Source organism: Odontomachus brunneus, unplaced genomic scaffold (genome assembly GCF_010583005.1).
Source record: "Odontomachus brunneus isolate Ranch 3 - 2012 unplaced genomic scaffold, Obru_v1 Obru_scaffold_188, whole genome shotgun sequence".
NCBI classification, from domain to species: Eukaryota; Metazoa; Arthropoda; class Insecta; order Hymenoptera; family Formicidae; genus Odontomachus; species Odontomachus brunneus.
In genome coordinates this window covers 34,888-52,414 of record NW_022639638.1, presented here as the reverse complement: position 1 = coordinate 52,414, position 17,527 = coordinate 34,888, and the positions used below count along the sequence as shown (strand labels likewise).

The 17,527-nt window shown below is 35.0% G+C and overlaps 1 protein-coding gene across 1 annotated transcript in view; it reads right to left on the bottom strand.

The window, feature by feature from the left end:
• The window catches only part of LOC116851715 (lysosomal acid glucosylceramidase), a 40,047-nt gene extending 31,393 nt beyond the window's left edge, over window positions 1-8,654 (bottom strand). Inside the window, exon 1 of the mRNA XM_032831411.1 lies at window positions 8,476-8,654. The gene's annotated coding sequence lies outside the window, so the exon portion shown is untranslated. The remainder of the gene's footprint in view (window positions 1-8,475) is intronic.
• Between the last annotated feature and the right edge of the window lie 8,873 nt (window positions 8,655-17,527).

Sequence of the window (17,527 nt, the reverse complement as noted above, 5' to 3'; positions counted from 1 at the left end):
GAGAGAGAGAGAGAGAGAGAGAGAGAGAGAGAGAGAGAGAGAGGGGAAGAGGGAGAGGGGGGAGAGAGAGAAAGGGAGGGAAAGTAATACGTGTAAGATTAAAATGAAATAGACACATTAAAGTTAAGCAGATTAGATGTAGCCGTTATTTCGGCCTTTCTCTAAGCAGACAGAGCAAGAAAATTTAATTAATTGGGATCAACGCTAATAGACGTTTGTCCGGCCGGGTCTTTAACATGATAAACGGCGTATCGCCATGGTCTGTTGCGCAAATTCACGCGAGTTTGTTACACATCAGTGATACCCTGCATGACTGTGCGACGGCGGTATAATTCTCCCGTCCCGCAAAGTGGTATATATTTTAATATGACCACCGGACGGGTTTGGCACGATCGACACGGAAATCCGTGCCATATATGACAAACTGTTCGCCGCAATTAGGAATAGGCGGGCGCGGGACAAGCTCTGCTTTGAATGTTGTCGCGATAGCGGCGGATGCGCGCGTGTTTGTGTGCGTGCGTGTGGATCGCCCCCGCCACCCAATACGCGCGTTCGATTGCGCGAATAGGAACGATAACATCGCGCCGATAATGCCGGTCAAAATGTATCGGCCTCTCTTATCCTGTATTTGCTTAACCTCCTTTCCTAATGAATTTCTGGTAATTTTCCTGCATAAACCATCACCATAAACTCAGCGATAACCTATATCAGAACGTTTATTAGCAGCACGTTATAATCGCGCGTCTTCGGTGTGATGTTCTCTCGATTCCCGCGACACCCCGCGAGGCTGATTGATTTTTATTAACGACACAGCAGACGCGGCTGCTGATAGCGGTATGAATCGGCATGCAAATTGCGCGCGTCCGTCTGGGAGATTAGCGCAATTGATAACGACGCGTGAAAGGCGCGAATCACATTAACGGCGCGTTCACGCCGATTCGCCCGCCGAAACCCCGCGTGTCGTCTGCACTTATTGTCGAAAATTTCGCCGGGATTCGTTCGATTTGCGTTATTCAGCCGGACGACGCATTGTGCGTGTGCGACCGCAATAATTCAGCGCAAATCTGTCCCTATCGCTCGCGAAAATACGCAGAATGCCCTAGAGTCGCGCACTATACGAACTTATAATGCCATTTGCGACGAGTAGCGACGACGACGATGTCGCGTGGGCGAATAATCGACGCGATCTCCGCGGAGCCGCACGTTGCACGCGCGTTGCCGAGTCCTTCGTCGGGAATTCCATTCGTATCTCGCGTAATTCGTTTCCCGGGCGCAGCCCGGGAGATGTAAATTTCACGTTATTATTGAAATCAGCAGATTGAACCGTTAACCGCAGCTGCCTGTACGCGGATGTTGTCGGTTGCATATGCGGCCATCGTGCTATGGTGGAAAAAAAAGGACAGATAGAGAAGGAGGACAGAGAGAGAGAGAGAGAGGGGGGAAGAGAGGGTGAAAGTGCTTTCCGAGTGAGGATACATTTCGCGATTTTATTTCGTTGCCGAAGCGGCCTTTCTGTATGCCGTGTTCACTTCGCTTTATCGACTGCATCCGCTCGTTCGTCACTTTATAATGCCGAAATTGGCGCCGATTGCATGTGGAATTGTATTAATATATGCGTATGTACACGTGTTTCTAATAATTCGGTATGAGACAATTAGGAGAGAGTGTAGTGACAAAGCTCCTTTCTAACAATATCGCCTAGATAATCGACTCGAAATTTTGACCTTACTTTTGATTTGAATTTTCTGATATTTGTACAAGGGTCAGTGTGCGTTTAATATACACGGAAACCAAAGTCCTATTTGGCATCTTTAAAATTTAATCTACAATGTACTCTTTGCTGCTTGTTTTTCTCCCTCTGCCTTTTTCTGGCTTAAAGCTCAAGGTTTGAGTGAGGAAGAGGTAAAGAGAAAGAAATAAGAAGCAAAGAATATATTATAGATCAAGCTTAAATAGCAGGGAACGCACAAAAGCTAGTAGGTTAAATAGAATCCAAAGAGGTTGATATAGGCCTGGTTTACATTGTGCACTTGATACGCGTATTAGGTACTATATTCGTACTATATTCGTATTAGGTACTAAATTCGTACTAAATATTTAATACGCACAATGTCAACACTGACGGATCAATTTGGTGCGAGCGTACCAAGTAGGAGTATTGTACACTGAGAGAAAAGACTGGTAACTATAACAAACTGCATTTAGTTACAGAAATTCATTGAATCCTTAGTAACTAATACTAAATATGATAATAATTACCAAATATTTAATAGATCGGGAGTATGACGTAATTGCATTCACAGTAACATCAATTAAATAATTTAGTAATAGTTACTTAATGTTAAATATTTAATATGAAATATATTATAGTTATGAACAGATATTTGATAATTGTTATGAAATTATTATATCTCATGTAATAAAAGATTCAATAGGTACGAGTTCTATTTTGTTACCAGTATAAGTATGTTTTGTTGCAGCACAACGAAAAATTCATTCATTTGCAGCTATTACATTGTTTCAATATCTATTATTACAGATGGTTGGTTGAACCTACCAAAAATTTTGTAACTACTACAAAATCGCTTATTTTGCTCAACTATTCAATAAGTTTTATTTACCAAATATATTCTGGAAGCAAATAAATTTTACTTCTGTTAATAAATAATTTATTTTACAGAACTAAATTAATTAATAAGTATTGCTATAGCTTTGGCCCGCTATATTTACGTCTACCATTTAGTAATAGTAACCAAATTTTGATAATATTTACTAAATTCTTCTCTCAGTGTACTAAACTAATACGCGTATCAAATGATACAAATGACGATGTAAACGTATGAAACGAATGTTGGAGGGAACCTAACCTAATTAAAACCGGTGTTATTGGTAACCGTAAGTTTCTCTCAAATTATATTATAGTAAAATTTCCTGTAAAAAAAAGTTAAATTGGAGAGAAGAAGAAACGAGAACATTTTTAGAATTATGCATTCCTCCTGTCGGTCGAAGTTATCTCAAGCAAATTGCAATTCCAAATACCACCACTAGGAGGTATTTGTAAACGACATGAATTAAATTCGTATTATATTTTTCCTTTAGTACGTTTGATGTAAACGTACTTATATTAAAGCATTGGTGCGCATCAAATTTAATACGCGTACTAACGTTTTGACGATGTAAACCAAGCCATAGGCTGTAGAGTATCAAAATAGGCGTAAAGTGGAATATTGAGGTTGAAAGTAGGTCAAAATTTCGACTGGAGTTCTCTCTATAAAGAGCAACCGAGTCGAAACTTTAACTCTACCTTTGATCTGAACTTTCTAACATTTGTGTAACCTGAAGAATCAGTGTGTTTAATACATGTGGAAACTAAAGTCCCACTTAGTGCCTCTAAATGGCAGAAAACGCACAAAATGCTACTTGTAGATTCTCAAGAAGCCATCTCAACAAAGTTAGTAGTACTTAAAGGAGATAAACACTGTGAAAACAGCTCTTTTTAGCGAATTTTTTGTGACGTCGATAAAACAGGTAAATAAATAAATATTTTTGCATTGAATCAGTTATCTTTTAAACTGTTGAAAAATATTTTTCTATTTAATGAAATACATTTTTATTTTGGTATAAAATGCGTCTGTAGTAGACTCTATACGCTCCATCGACCTTGTACCTGGAGTCCTTAAAAATCATCTAAAATAAAAAACCCAAGATTTTCTTAAAGATATATATGAATAGCTTTATATGAATAGCTTCAGTTAAGAGATGCTGGAGTCGATGACGAACTCGAGTAATATCGATAATGCAGAGACGATCGTCACTAACATAATCACGCTATCCTTTTCGTATTTTTTGTATATACAGAACTTACATGAATGTGTGTTGCTTTATTTTACCATTCGTAAAATTTTTTTGTTCGTTTTCGCGTTTTTATTTGTTTTCGTCACATATCGAGCGATGCTCCTATTTATTTTTGCACGTATTTTTATTACGTAAAAGTATTTGTAATTCTGTGTAACCAATACGACGTAAACTTTGCAGAAAAATATCAGTGTTCTGTCGATAAAGTTTTCAGCTTCAGCATCCCTTTAAACGTACGGAAATTTTAATATTTTAATTATTCGCAAAATAACACATGTTTAAAGAAATGTTTAAAGAAATGTTTGAAAATCGCCCAAAATAAAAGTATCATTTTTATTGGCATTTTTAGGGGAAATTTCAATCGTAAAAAGATCCGTACGCTTAATTGAACTACATTCATATACTTTAAGAAAATCTTGGATTTTTTATTTCAGATGACTTTTAAGGATTCTAGGTGCAGGGCCGATGGAACGTGCAGAGCCTACTACAGACACATTTTATATCAAAATAAAAATATATTTCATCAAATAGAAAAATATTTTTCAACAGTTCAAAAGATGACTGATTCAATGCAAAATCACTTATTTATCTACCTTTATGGGCGTCAAATAATTTGCTAAAAAGAACTATTTTTACTTTACAAGAGCTGTGCTCATCTTCCTTAAATAGAATAAAAAAAGATTTATGTAGACTTCAGAATATTAAAGCAAGCATTAAAAATAGAATAACGAGCTCGAAAGTACAATAAAATTTACGACTCAAGAAGATATGGAGACGGATTATCGTGGAGAACGTGTCACGAGAAGCTTAAAACTCAAATTTGTACATCATGAAAATTATTCGTTTGCTTTCGTCATCTTATTTACTCTAACCAACACAAAGTTGAGCTATTTCTTGCGCTATAAATATTCTTGATAAGAAACCATCTCGTGTAACAGGTTTCTTTTGTTTTCATGACAATTGATGTTTCTACATAAATCAAAATCATTCCTACTCTAGATTCCTTTGTATTCCTGTGTTATGAATTATTTTAATAATTTATGCGAGAAATACATCGAGCGTTCCCTGAAGCGACTCGTAAAACGATACATTTTTCGTAGAGTAATATAACAGAGATTGACTGAATAAATAACAATATCTATTATCGTTTATGATACTATATCAGGTTCAAACAGGTTGTTATAATGATGCAATTGAGTGTACGTCAACAATATCCGTGATTAGCTCTCGTCAAGGAAAAGAAAATGGAACTGCATTTATAAGGTTTGATGTACAATGCTACTTGTTCGATTCGAATTGTATCTACTTGAACGCGGCTTCTCAAATACAGAACCGACAGGAATCATATCGTTCGTTAAATAAAATATATAAAAATATACGAAGGAAATAGGAATCTGGAAATACGAATCTGGAATAGGAGTGATTTTGATTTATGTAGAAATATCAATTGTCATGAAAATAAAGGAAACCTGTTACACGAGACGGTTTCTTATCAAGAATATTTATAGCGCAAGAAATAGGTCAACTTTGTGTTGGTTGGAGTAGATAAGATGGCGAAAGCAAACGAATAATTTTCATGTTGTACAAATTTGAGTTTTAAGTTTCTCGTGACACGTTTGTTTATTCTCCATGACTAACATAAGAAATGTGTTTCGAGTGCGGCCAGAGATACAAAAATATTAATGAAAGTTTTCTCAATTTAGTAATTGATTTAAATAAATTTGTTTCAATCCAACTAATTGACGATTGATCCGAGCAAAAACAATTGAAGAACAACTTAATTGACGACCTATTTTGATATATAACGAACTTAATTAATTGATCGTTCCATTGATAGTTAATATAAAAGAAGGGAATCAAAGATCGTTCAATTATAATAACAATTGAACTTAAGCATATTTAATTAAGAGCCATTTAATTGACGATTGAACTTGGCCAATTTAATAAAGGCCGTTTAATTGACGATTAACATGAGTAAATTCAATTGAAGAAGAATGTTTAATTACTTAAAGTTGCAGTTGGTTTTATAGATAACATTCATATCTGGAATACATTGTAGACAATCCCGATAATTGAAAAATGCTAAGTAGAACCCGCGTTGAGGGGACGCACTGGTCATAACAATCGTCACTGAACAATCTACGATCAAATCGATGGAATTTGCTCATATCAATCGTCAATTAAATGGTTCTTAATTAAATCTGTTGAGCTCAATCGTCAATTAAACGGCCTCTAATTAAATTTTGCTAAATTCGATTATTCAGGTAGTTGTATCGCGCCAGATACTGTATTCTCAGTGGCGCATCAACGCCACTAAAATGATAGACCACTTATAAATCTACTATTTATTAATCAAAATTAAATTTCTATACTTTTATTTCGTTATCTAAGTATCATTATTAGTTCGAAATAAAAGTAGGATAAATATATATACACAATATCATAAATAAGGAAAAATTATTATTTTTTATTTCTCTTATAAGTATATCACAAATAAGGAAAAGTTATTATTTTTTATTTCTCTTATAAATGCTTTATTTATGTATTAGCATACATCTCTAATAGAGATGTATAGTAGAGATATGCGAATTATTCAAATTCGAATCGAATCGAATCAAGTGAAATTCGATTCGATTCGAATTTGAATTCCTATGATTCGAATCCGAATAATTCGAAAATTTCGAATCGGAAAGATTCGAATATGAATCGCGCACATTAGCATTAACGAAGTACTATTAAAGACACTCAGCCTTACGGGAATTAGCATGACTTGAAAAATTTGCTATATATTAGGATTTTCTTCAAAAATATTAAACGAAGATAATGGTTTCTAGATAAATTCTTACTGACAACTGTCGGATCGATATGTGTTGTTGCGCAGCTTTCAAAATTGGAACTATATTCCATACATATTTACCGACTATATATTATATAGGATGTCCTATTACTATCGCATTATCTCTTAAGAACAGAAAGTAATTTGAAGAAAAAAATGCTAATGCGAAAATGTCGAGGCTATAATACTTTTCAAATTATAAACGATTAAAGTTGACCAATTATACTGGCTAAAATATGCGCGCTCAGGTACGGTACAACATACAATGGTACAGGTGTATGCATATGTCGTCCCTTTTCTCCTTATTGATACGGAAGTTCCATACATACAACAATGTATGTAATAATAATCTGCTTTTTCTATCATTTAAATAAACATATCGCAAATAATAACAGTTTCGTCAAAATGTTACGAATAAAATATCACACAATACATTTATGAGAATCAATAAGCTGTCACACATTTGACGTTTCTTTCAGAGATTTACAACTAATTTCATATCTTATGCAAATTCTCATTTATGATAAACAAGTTGCTACATATTGGCAAATCGATCAATATTTCTTGTAAACTATTAAAATAAATTAAATCAAATTAATATACATGATACGTATATGTCAAAGGTATTGATTTTTTATCTATGATGTAGGAATTCATAGGATAATATTTAGAAAAGAGGCGACATGTACATGCACCTGTACCACTCTGTGTTGTACCGTACCTGAACGCGCGTACTTTAGCCAGTATAATTGGTCAACTTTAATCGTTCATAATTTTAAAAGTATTAAGCATTAAAGTATATTCATAATTAAAAAGTATTAAGCTTCAACATTTTTGTATTGGGATATTTTTCTTCAAATTACGTCAGGAATCCGCCCTCAAGAGATAATACGGTAGTGATGAGACACCATTTATATTTCTTACCTTAAAATGAATTGATATTATATGATCAATGTTACCTTTCTCTTTTTCTCTCTCTTTCTCTCTCTCTGAAGTCACTGTTTTCATGTTGAATTCAATGACTATATAATGACTTAAAAATCTTTTCAATGATTCGATTCGATTCGAAATTAAAATTTGAGATCCGATTTAATTCGACGTAAAAAAAACTTTTTTGATTGACACATATCTAATGTATAGATAATAAAAAAGATATATAGATATTTAAATATATGTGTATAAGTATAAAGATATATAGATATATAGATATTTAAATGTATGTGTATAAGTATTTCGAGTATTACTATAAATTATAAACTTTCTACCACGATAATTTGAAAACAAAATAGTGAATAATTCTGAGATTCGTACACGGAGAGTAGGTCAGCAACTAGAACGGTTATTTTATCAGTGCAATGACGCACGATGAGCGGTCCGTATTTTTGGTCAGAAAAACTGAATTTCAGAGACCATGAGTCGATAATTGTGAAAGAAATATAAATTATTATTTGGATGAATTTGAGAAAAAGTAAATATTGCGAAAATTCAATATTTATTATAAATTCTTATTCTAAAACCGGTTATACAATACGTTGTTTGTCGAAGTTACATGTCGGAACGCGATCGATGGTTCAATGAAGAGAACTCATTTACTGAAAATAAACTTTCTTATTGGACCATCGACTACGTTCCGACATGCCACTCCGACAAACAACATATTGTAGAACTGGCCTAAGCGGTTTTACAATTATGGTGGTGTTCGCGGGTATACGAATATATGCGTGTGTGTATGTAGGGAGGAGGAAATGAGAGCAAGACAAAGAAGAAAGCTCCAAGAATCTTACTCTCGTATGCTTGGTCGATGCTGGCGATGTGCTTGCGACTCAGTAGGTCGGCTTCCAAAGTTACGGAATCGGTCAAAAGAGTCCGTCCATTTTAACCACGCTGCATAGATGGAGGTATTGTGTTTTCTGAGGAAATACTGACTGACTGATAGCTGACTGTCTGCCGACTCATTGACTACTGCCTGATTACTAACTGAATACTGCCTGGAGTGTCTCGGCTTTTTATACTGAATGTGAGAAGGTGGGGCTAGAAGGAAAATTGGGAGTAGAAATAATAACGTTAGAATTGTTGTTAATGTGTGTAAGTAAGGGACTTATCAAATTTTAGGTTATATATTGTTTGGGTATGTAAATGAAGGAAGAAACTGGTCATCATAGAGTTTATCGTGAAGTTCCCAGGGGGCAGATAGTTCATTATAGGCACAATAACATGGGATACTGTAATTGTATTATTGAGAAAATTTTAATATAAATATGTGCTGCTTTGTTTTATCATGTTAATTTAGTTGTAAAAATGCAAAAATATTTCTTTAAATTTTCGTTAGCGAAGCAAACATACGTGCGATACGTACAAATTACAGAACTCTTATATCAAATAAATATTTACGCTAGCTGACAGCTTGAAGTGTTAAAAATTTTGTAATGTTTTTGTCACATGCTCGAATTCGTTATTGCACGTACTTTCAATGTGTACTAAAAGCACTTATATTTTTGTGCAACCACAATATACGACGTAAACTTTGCAATTAAAAGTCAGTAATTTATCGGTTAAGTTTTCAAGTATAACATCCCTTAATTGAACGACTTTCGAATTCCTTTCGCTAATTGTCAATTGAATTCGTTGAAATCAATCGTTAATCGAATCTTCAATTAAATTTGTTAAAATTGATTCTCAGTGAAACGGTCTCCAATTGAATCGATTCGTATTGATCGTTAATTAAATACGACATAATTAATTTAAAAAAATAATTAATTAGTCGCAACTCTGGACGCGACATACAAAGAGATTTTCAGCAAAAAGAATATTTAGCAAAATTTCCCAGCGAGAAATGGCAGTATTTTTTTTTATTATGTAAAATGGTAGAATTTCCTTAGGAATCACGAGACCTCAGAGAGCGGTTGGTCCGTGCGTTAGGAAAGACCGGCGTTAGATGCCCTATATTTTAGAATTTTGAAGTTATAACTTCTCAGATAATTAATTGTTTTGATTTTTTAAGCTTTCGCGGTGTCCATGTATATTAGATTTGGTGTCCAGGTTTGAGCTGCATGGATTCATTTTTGTTTGATTCCGACGTTTCGCGAACATTTCAATCCGCTTCATCAGGAACGAGGCATCGGGTTCCTCCCTGATGAAGCGGACTGAAATGTTCGCGAAACGTCGGAATCAAACAAAGATGAATCCATGCGGCTCAAACCTAGAAACCAAATCTAATAATTAATTGTTGTGAGTGACTGTATTAACATAATAGAGACAATCTTTTTCTATGTGTTAATGCTCGACCACGATTAACCGTATATTTTATTTTGTAATATCTAAAATACGAATATGCAATATGTAGTTATCTTGACTTGATACCGGGTTCAATTGCCCAATAACGCAAGGTAAAGAAGGTCACGTATAAAATATGTATCCTGACTAGTAGCAGAGTCAGTAGTTCAGAGTCGCCGCGGGAGGTCTCCACAGTCTTCCTACCGGACTTTAAATATAGGCCAACTTTACCTCATTTGCCTATACGCTCTATTTCAATTATTTTATAATTTTATAATTTTATAATTTTATAATTTTATAATTTTATAATTTTATTTATAGTTTTATTCAGTCACGATGGAGAATATTAATAGAAAATTTTGAGAAGTTCGAAAATTTACTTTGCCAAACTAATTTTTTTTTATTTCTTAACTGTAATATTATTACGATTTTAAAGAAACTCGAGGAAACCTGTTTTAAAAGGACTATTTCGCGCAATTTTGTACCCACTAGACTGAAGGGAACATAGGCAACCCGAAAATTCAGAAAATTCTGAAACATTGTGTGCAAGTAGAGTAGTACGTCCATAATATAAAATTATTTTTTGTTTCTGTTAAATTTCGATTTAAGAGAGTGAAACCACCCCTCGAAACCAATGAGTGGGGAAAGGAGGTTCAACAATTTTTCATTTTTGCAAAATTTGAATACACCATTACAAAGAGTATAAAATATTTTATCACTTTTATATAAACAATTTTTTCATATACCTTGTATTTTAGGAAATATTCGCTAAAAATAAAAATGTTGTTTTTCCGAGGGGTGGTTTTACCCTCTTAAATCGAAATTTAGCAGAAACAAAAAATAGTTTTATGTTGTGGATGTACTACTTGCACACAATGTGCAATATAATATTTCTTTGAACGAAGATGACCGATTTTGTCGATCCAATTGCTTCTTTCTCTCATGTTTAGCGCATAGTTATACCTAAGAAAACACACGAACAAAAGAATAAAGAAAAACAAGGAAACAAAAAGAAAGAAGCCAAAAAATCCAAATAGAATAAAAAACGAAGGGAAAAAGAGAGAGAGAGAGAATAAAGCACACAATGTTTCAGAATTTTCTGAATTTTCGGGTTGCCTATGTTCCTTGTGAGAAAAAAATTTATTAAATTTTAAAAAACGTTTGTTTGGATTAGTACTGTGAAGATATTTGTTTAAATTAAGTAATTATTTTCTAATATTAAAGAAACAAATTTATATTTAAAACTTCTTCATTTAATTTTAGAAAATAATTATTTAATTTACAATTACAATTTACAAATATCTTCACAGTACTATCCAAATAAACGTTTTTTGAAATTTAGTAAATTTTTTTCTCAGTGTATTCTTCTCAAGATAAATACTGAAAAAAAAAACAGATGAGCAACGTATCTCTGGGACTATATAGTCCCGGTCTCTCTACGCGACAACGCCGCGCATTTTGCATTCTGTCGTGACAATCATGCGGCGGAGAAGTGCAGTTCTTACGTTTCTTCGCCGGCAATGCACGCCACCGGTCGCACGCATTAAATTCACGACTCGCGCTCGCAGCCACTTCCGCAAACATGTCGAACACAATTTCGCATTACGTACGACACGGTGCGACGGGAAAAACGCGACGGAATCGAGCAAGCACCATAACACGCGCTCTATCGCCGCCGACAACTGCTTTTGCATAACCTCTAATGCGTATTTTGTTTAATCATAAAACACCCTCGTTTCCGCCCATATTCGTGTCGAATTTTGCCGCGGACACCGAGTTGCTAAAATGAGAGCCAGCCTGGCTGTGCGGGAAAATGATCTTCGCTCGCTGAAACTCGCGGTAATCGGAGAATCCGCCTGGCAATGGCGCGGGCTGATATATTCCGTGCCTGCGAGGAGACGAAATAGAAACATGGCATTTCGTTATCGTTCGCGTTACGCTATTCATTGTTGCGTGCGTCACTTTAAACGGGCGCTGAGTTCCGCATCCGTTTATCATAATCGTTGAATCACTATCGAGTTTTTCAGGCCGATTTTTGTATGCTCGTTGTTGACTCACGGGCGTTCCATAATCTTTCACATGCCACAATATTTCGCGGGTTGCTCGTATAATTCTTACTTACGTTCTTGCCTGTCATTGTGGCGCACTTTTGACATTAATTCTCGTCACCCGTTGCGTTCGAGATTATCGATGTGACTGGACAGTGCAATGCGTCCTGCCGTTCGCGATAATTCCAGTGCAAATTTCAACGCCGTTCCTTAAAGGCGCTTCACCGGCAAATCGAAAGCCGATACGCCGAGCTGCTTGCGAGATAAATCGTTATCTCCTCTCTGTTCGCCGAAAATAAAATTCGTGTCCCATCGTCGCCATCTTCCTTTCTTGCGGGATTAAGGATACCCTGTTCTTCTCTTGCGGGCCGTGCAACCCTGCGGGCGTCGGGCGGGCGGGCCGCGATTTCCTTTGGAGATCGACGATAAATCAAGCTTAAAATTGCTCCCGCGCTATTCTCGATTATTCGTTCTACAGAGAGCGTGGTCCCCCTTATAACGCGCTTTAACGTGGAATATCCCCGGCTAGCCGGACGGTTTTACATCGCCGTTCGCTGAAATCAGAGTACCGCGAAGGAGCCGATTAAATGCGCGCCATTTTATGCGGGTGGTTTCGATGCCCGATCAGTAAAGGGAGAAAAATGGTAAAAAAAGGTTGACTCGACTTTCGGCCTCATCATTTTATACGCGGTACAAAACTAGGTCTATACGAGAGGCAGCGATTTATGGTCGCTATAATTTTAATAGAAAAATTATTATTAATTTCCCACATTATTATGTATTAAAAGTTTGGAATATATATAATAATTCCCTCTTATCTCTTTTTCTCTTCTTCTTTTATTTTTTCTCTCTCTGTGTTTTTTTCTTATATTCTAAACCTGCATGCGATCATAATTGCATTTATTTACTGCTGCTTTTGATACTTTATTTCATTATGCTTCAGTTTGTAATGTTTATTGTTGTTTGTAATTTCTTTACTTTGTTTATTTACTTGTATTAAATATGTTAATTTTAGTTAGTATTCGTAGCGTCTCTTACTTGTACTGTTGCTTCTTTATAATTATTATTTACATCTTTCCTTATATTTCTCTCATATAAGCATGAGATTAGCTACTTCTGATTCCTCTAATTTCTAAAATTTGTCTTTGTAATCCACCGATTTACTTTAAGGGGTTCTTAACACCAAGATCTCAATAAACTTTATTCTCTCTCTCTCTTTTTTTCCCTTCGTTTTTTATTCTATTTGGATTTTTTGGCTTCTTTCTTTTTGTTTCCTTGTTTTTCTTTATTCTTTTGTTCGTATGTTTTCTTAGGTATAACTATGCGCTAAACATGAAAGAAAGAAGCAATTGGATCGACAAAATCGGTCATCTTCGTTCAAAGAAATATTATATCTGTTGAACGAATTACGCATTAGTGCAACAATAAGTTGCATTAATATGGTTACTGATCAAATCACAATCATTGAATCGATTAATGTGACACGTCACAGCAATCATATAATTTGATTAATTGACTAAACGTTTACTCGAACGAATTTCATTTGCGAAGTCTTATTAACTTAACTACTTTTTTCTTAGTATATATAGTATATATACTATAAGAAAATAAATAATTCATTCCACTTTGCATATATATATAAAAAAAAAGAAATACTTGATTCCGTTAATAAATATCTATACTGATAATTAATTTTATGTAACTTTATACGTAATAGTTCTTAGAGAATATATGTCCTAGGTCTAAAATAAATACTTTTCTCTCTTTTTTGATTCATGAAATTTCACTCTATTCGCGTTATTATTCTGCAAATTAAATAAATGTTGAGTCACGATGGATTTTCCTTTCCTTTTTTAGACGAATCTACGCTCGTTGAATATTGAATCTCAATTCGAATCCCTTTTTCACGGAGCAGTATTATTTTTGATAAACGAGCAGCGTTTTTTCATTTCTCCTTTGTTTTTTATGCGTATTATCATCTTCGCTGAAACGTCTTGATTTTCAATTGCGAATCTTACAGGCGCGAACGCAACGATACGAACGATACGACAGTATAAATATCGCAGTCTATTGGGGTGAGAATAAAAAAAAATTTTTTTGCTCTACGCCATATCAGATGCAGGTTCGAGGTGCGCGGATAAGTCTAGATAAGTCGAAGAGGCCGATCGCGTAATGCCGGGCGTGGGCGATTCGTTTTCTCGTCAGCGCAGCGGCGCGAACGTCCCGGCTGAATCCCTTCGAAATTGCTTCCCGGCTGGATGCCGGGGGCATACGTCCTGCCTTTTGTAACGGCACGCTGAACAGCTCGTTCCGGCGGGCGGACAGCTCGATAAGTGGTTACGATACGAATGAGGAATCCCCGCGGCGCGGCTTGCTTTGTATAAAATGGCGAAGGGTCGACCACGTCGAAGTACGTGGGACCCGGCGGCGGCCGCAGGGACGAGCCAGAACGATGAACTAGCTTTTGGAGTATCACGAGAAGCAGGGCTTGAGAAATACGCGCCTTGGTTTTGCTAATGCAGGTCTTCATATAGATCGTTCTACCTCATCCTCGTGCCTTTGCACAAATTCTCTAATCTTTCCCTTACAAGAGACCGTTGTTCCAAACTCGTTGAGTCTTTTACGATGACACTGTGCTGCAAATCTGCAACATCGATTTCTCTTCAAAAAGTCATTCTTTCGGAACGCGGTAGAATGTAAATGAATTTTTCACTCTTTTAGCACTTTCCTATCGGTTTTTGCACCATCATCGTCAAAGATGTTTCTTCAATCTAGTTAGGGAAATAACTAAGGGGTTGAAAAATAGGTACTAAATGAGAAATCTCTCGTTAAGCTGGAAACAAATATATAAGTTTTATTTGGCATCGATTTTCCGCCTCAAAGTTATGGGATTCCAAAGAGAGGTTTCAAATTCAAAACAATTTTTAATGAAAAAAGATAGGAAAATGTTGAAGTTTTGCGGCGTACAAAGATTCGTTTGAAAGCTTATGACTTTTACTTCCCGATAAAAATCACATCAAAATGTCAACAAAAAATCGGAAATCTAAGTGTTCCAGTTGGGTTTTTTGTACTTTTGGTTGGTTTTTGGCAATGAGAATATTACTAATTGATTCCTCGTATACAAAAACAATAAATAACAGTTAAATCTGTTAGTTTAAATGTACAGAAATAATTTATATACATTTAAAAAAAAAATTATACATGACAATATATTGCAAAATCAAACTACCATGATTTCCGGTTTTTGTTGATGCGATTTTTTTATTCACTGGAAAGTAGAAGTCAGTAAACTTTCAGTCTTTATACATCACAAAATTGCAACATTTTATACCTTTTTAAATAAAAAAATAGTTTTGAATTTGGAATTTTTGGAATCCTATAACTTTAGGACGGAAAATCGATGAAAATGAAACTTATATATTTGTTCTTCGCTTAATGAAATCTTTTATTCGGCATCTATTCCAATTAGGAAAAGTTATTTTCCTAATTGGATTGGGGAAAACATATAATACCCATTTGATCGGTCTCTTTCTGATCTTTTCTTCTTATATTAAAGAAGAGAATTGAAATAAATAAATTCGAAGCCGGCGAAAATTGTTAGTACAAATTTGCATTGTGTGCTCTTGGTATCTCCGGCCGGATGTGTGTGCTCGAAGAGTTGAACATATACTGATCCTTCAGAATATATTGATGTTAGAAAGTTCCTGGTCGGAAGTAAGATTAGAATTTCGACTCGGGTTAGAGGGAACGCGTTTGAGACAATACCCGAGCAAAAATTGAATCTAATGACTGTCTAGTAATGACATAGAAAAGTTGGGTCTTACATGGCTACTAGCTAGGAATGTAACGCTCACTTCTCCTAGTGGCTGTACCAGAAAAATTATCTAGTAGCTGGATACAAAAAAGTAATTGTAACTATAATTGGTTACTACAGTTACTAGACAGTTCTGATATCCAATTTCTATTCAGGATTTACGGATGATTTTCTATCTCGTTACTGTGTAATCTTTTTCATCTAGCTACTATCTATGTAATTAGTATAGTCACTAGATAGTCCTGACATTCAAAAGACTGAGTAGGAATATTTAGCCAGTCACGAGCTGGTGACTGACTAGAAAACTTATCTAGTCATTACTATCTAACTACTAGTCTTGAAATCTGTTCTACTAGATACATTTTTACTCGGGTAGGGTTAGAATTTCGACTCGGGTTAGAGGGAACGCGTTTGGGACAATATCTCAGAGCGTAGATACACTAGCCTAAACCTAAAGACGGCAACGGCTACGCGATTCACGGTAAAAGTGATATGATCCGTGAAAGTGTCGAATTGATCGAAGAACGAATCGCCGATCTGGGGAGCATGTAAAGCGCCGATAATGCTATCTTCGAGCGACCGAAGGGGAACACACTCGAGGAGCGGCACCGAGTTACGACCAGGATACTCCTGGCGGGATCCACTTCGGCAATGAATTACATCCCGCGTGCCGGTTTGATTGCTTAATGTTATTTATAGGTCATTCTGAAGCGACCAAGTGTACGAACAAAGTGGATGCAGGGGGGAATTAATGGAGCAAATATATCGGTGAATTTATGTTTACTCGCTGAGCATTTTTCGCGTTTCACACAGCAGCGGGAAATTTTCTCGTAGATTCGTTCCTTCCTTTAATTGCTCCCGTTTCTTTACTTTCGCGATCGACGCACGACTTCTGTCTTCGTACAATCGCGCAGAGGAAATGCGAATAGTCGTTGAGAACGAAGCGTATTCGATTTTCCGCATATAATCATAGCTTTTGGGATACAATCTGAGCCTGTCGGGCAACTTTAAATTATACTGAGAAGAAGATTTGTGATGGTAGTAACTATGAATTATGAGAACTATATGAATTTTGTATGTAGAATTAATGTGTATAATTTAAGAAACTATTTTATAGGTATTGCAGCTAAGATTAAATGATTACGAGAGAATTATATAGAGAATTAGAGAATTATATGTAATCCTTGTAACCATTCAGCTTTAGTTGAAATAATTACAAAATAGTTTATTGAATTATATACATTGATTCTACATACAAAACCTCATATACTGAGAGAATATCTCAAAAGTAGTAAATATTTTTTTAATGTATTAATAATATATATTAATATATATTAATAATATATATAGTAAAATACATATTTACTTAAATCTAAGAAAATTCTAAATATTTATTCTAGATAATTATTTATTTAAATCTAAATTCTTATATTCAAAGAGAAACAATTGCTTTCACGAAAAGCTAAGGTTTTAAGAAAATATGTATTTTCTTATTTGAGAAGTACTTTAGTTTTCTAATATATGTAAATTAGTGTACATAAATTAGTATACGTAAATATGCTATTAGTATCCGCCGAATGAATATTCATTCATGAATCATTATTTCTTCGATATTTTTACTTTCAGTGTAGTTGTATCACCTATGTAGTTGACTTTATCATGTTTTTCTCTAAAATGTACTATATACAGGGTGTTAGTTAA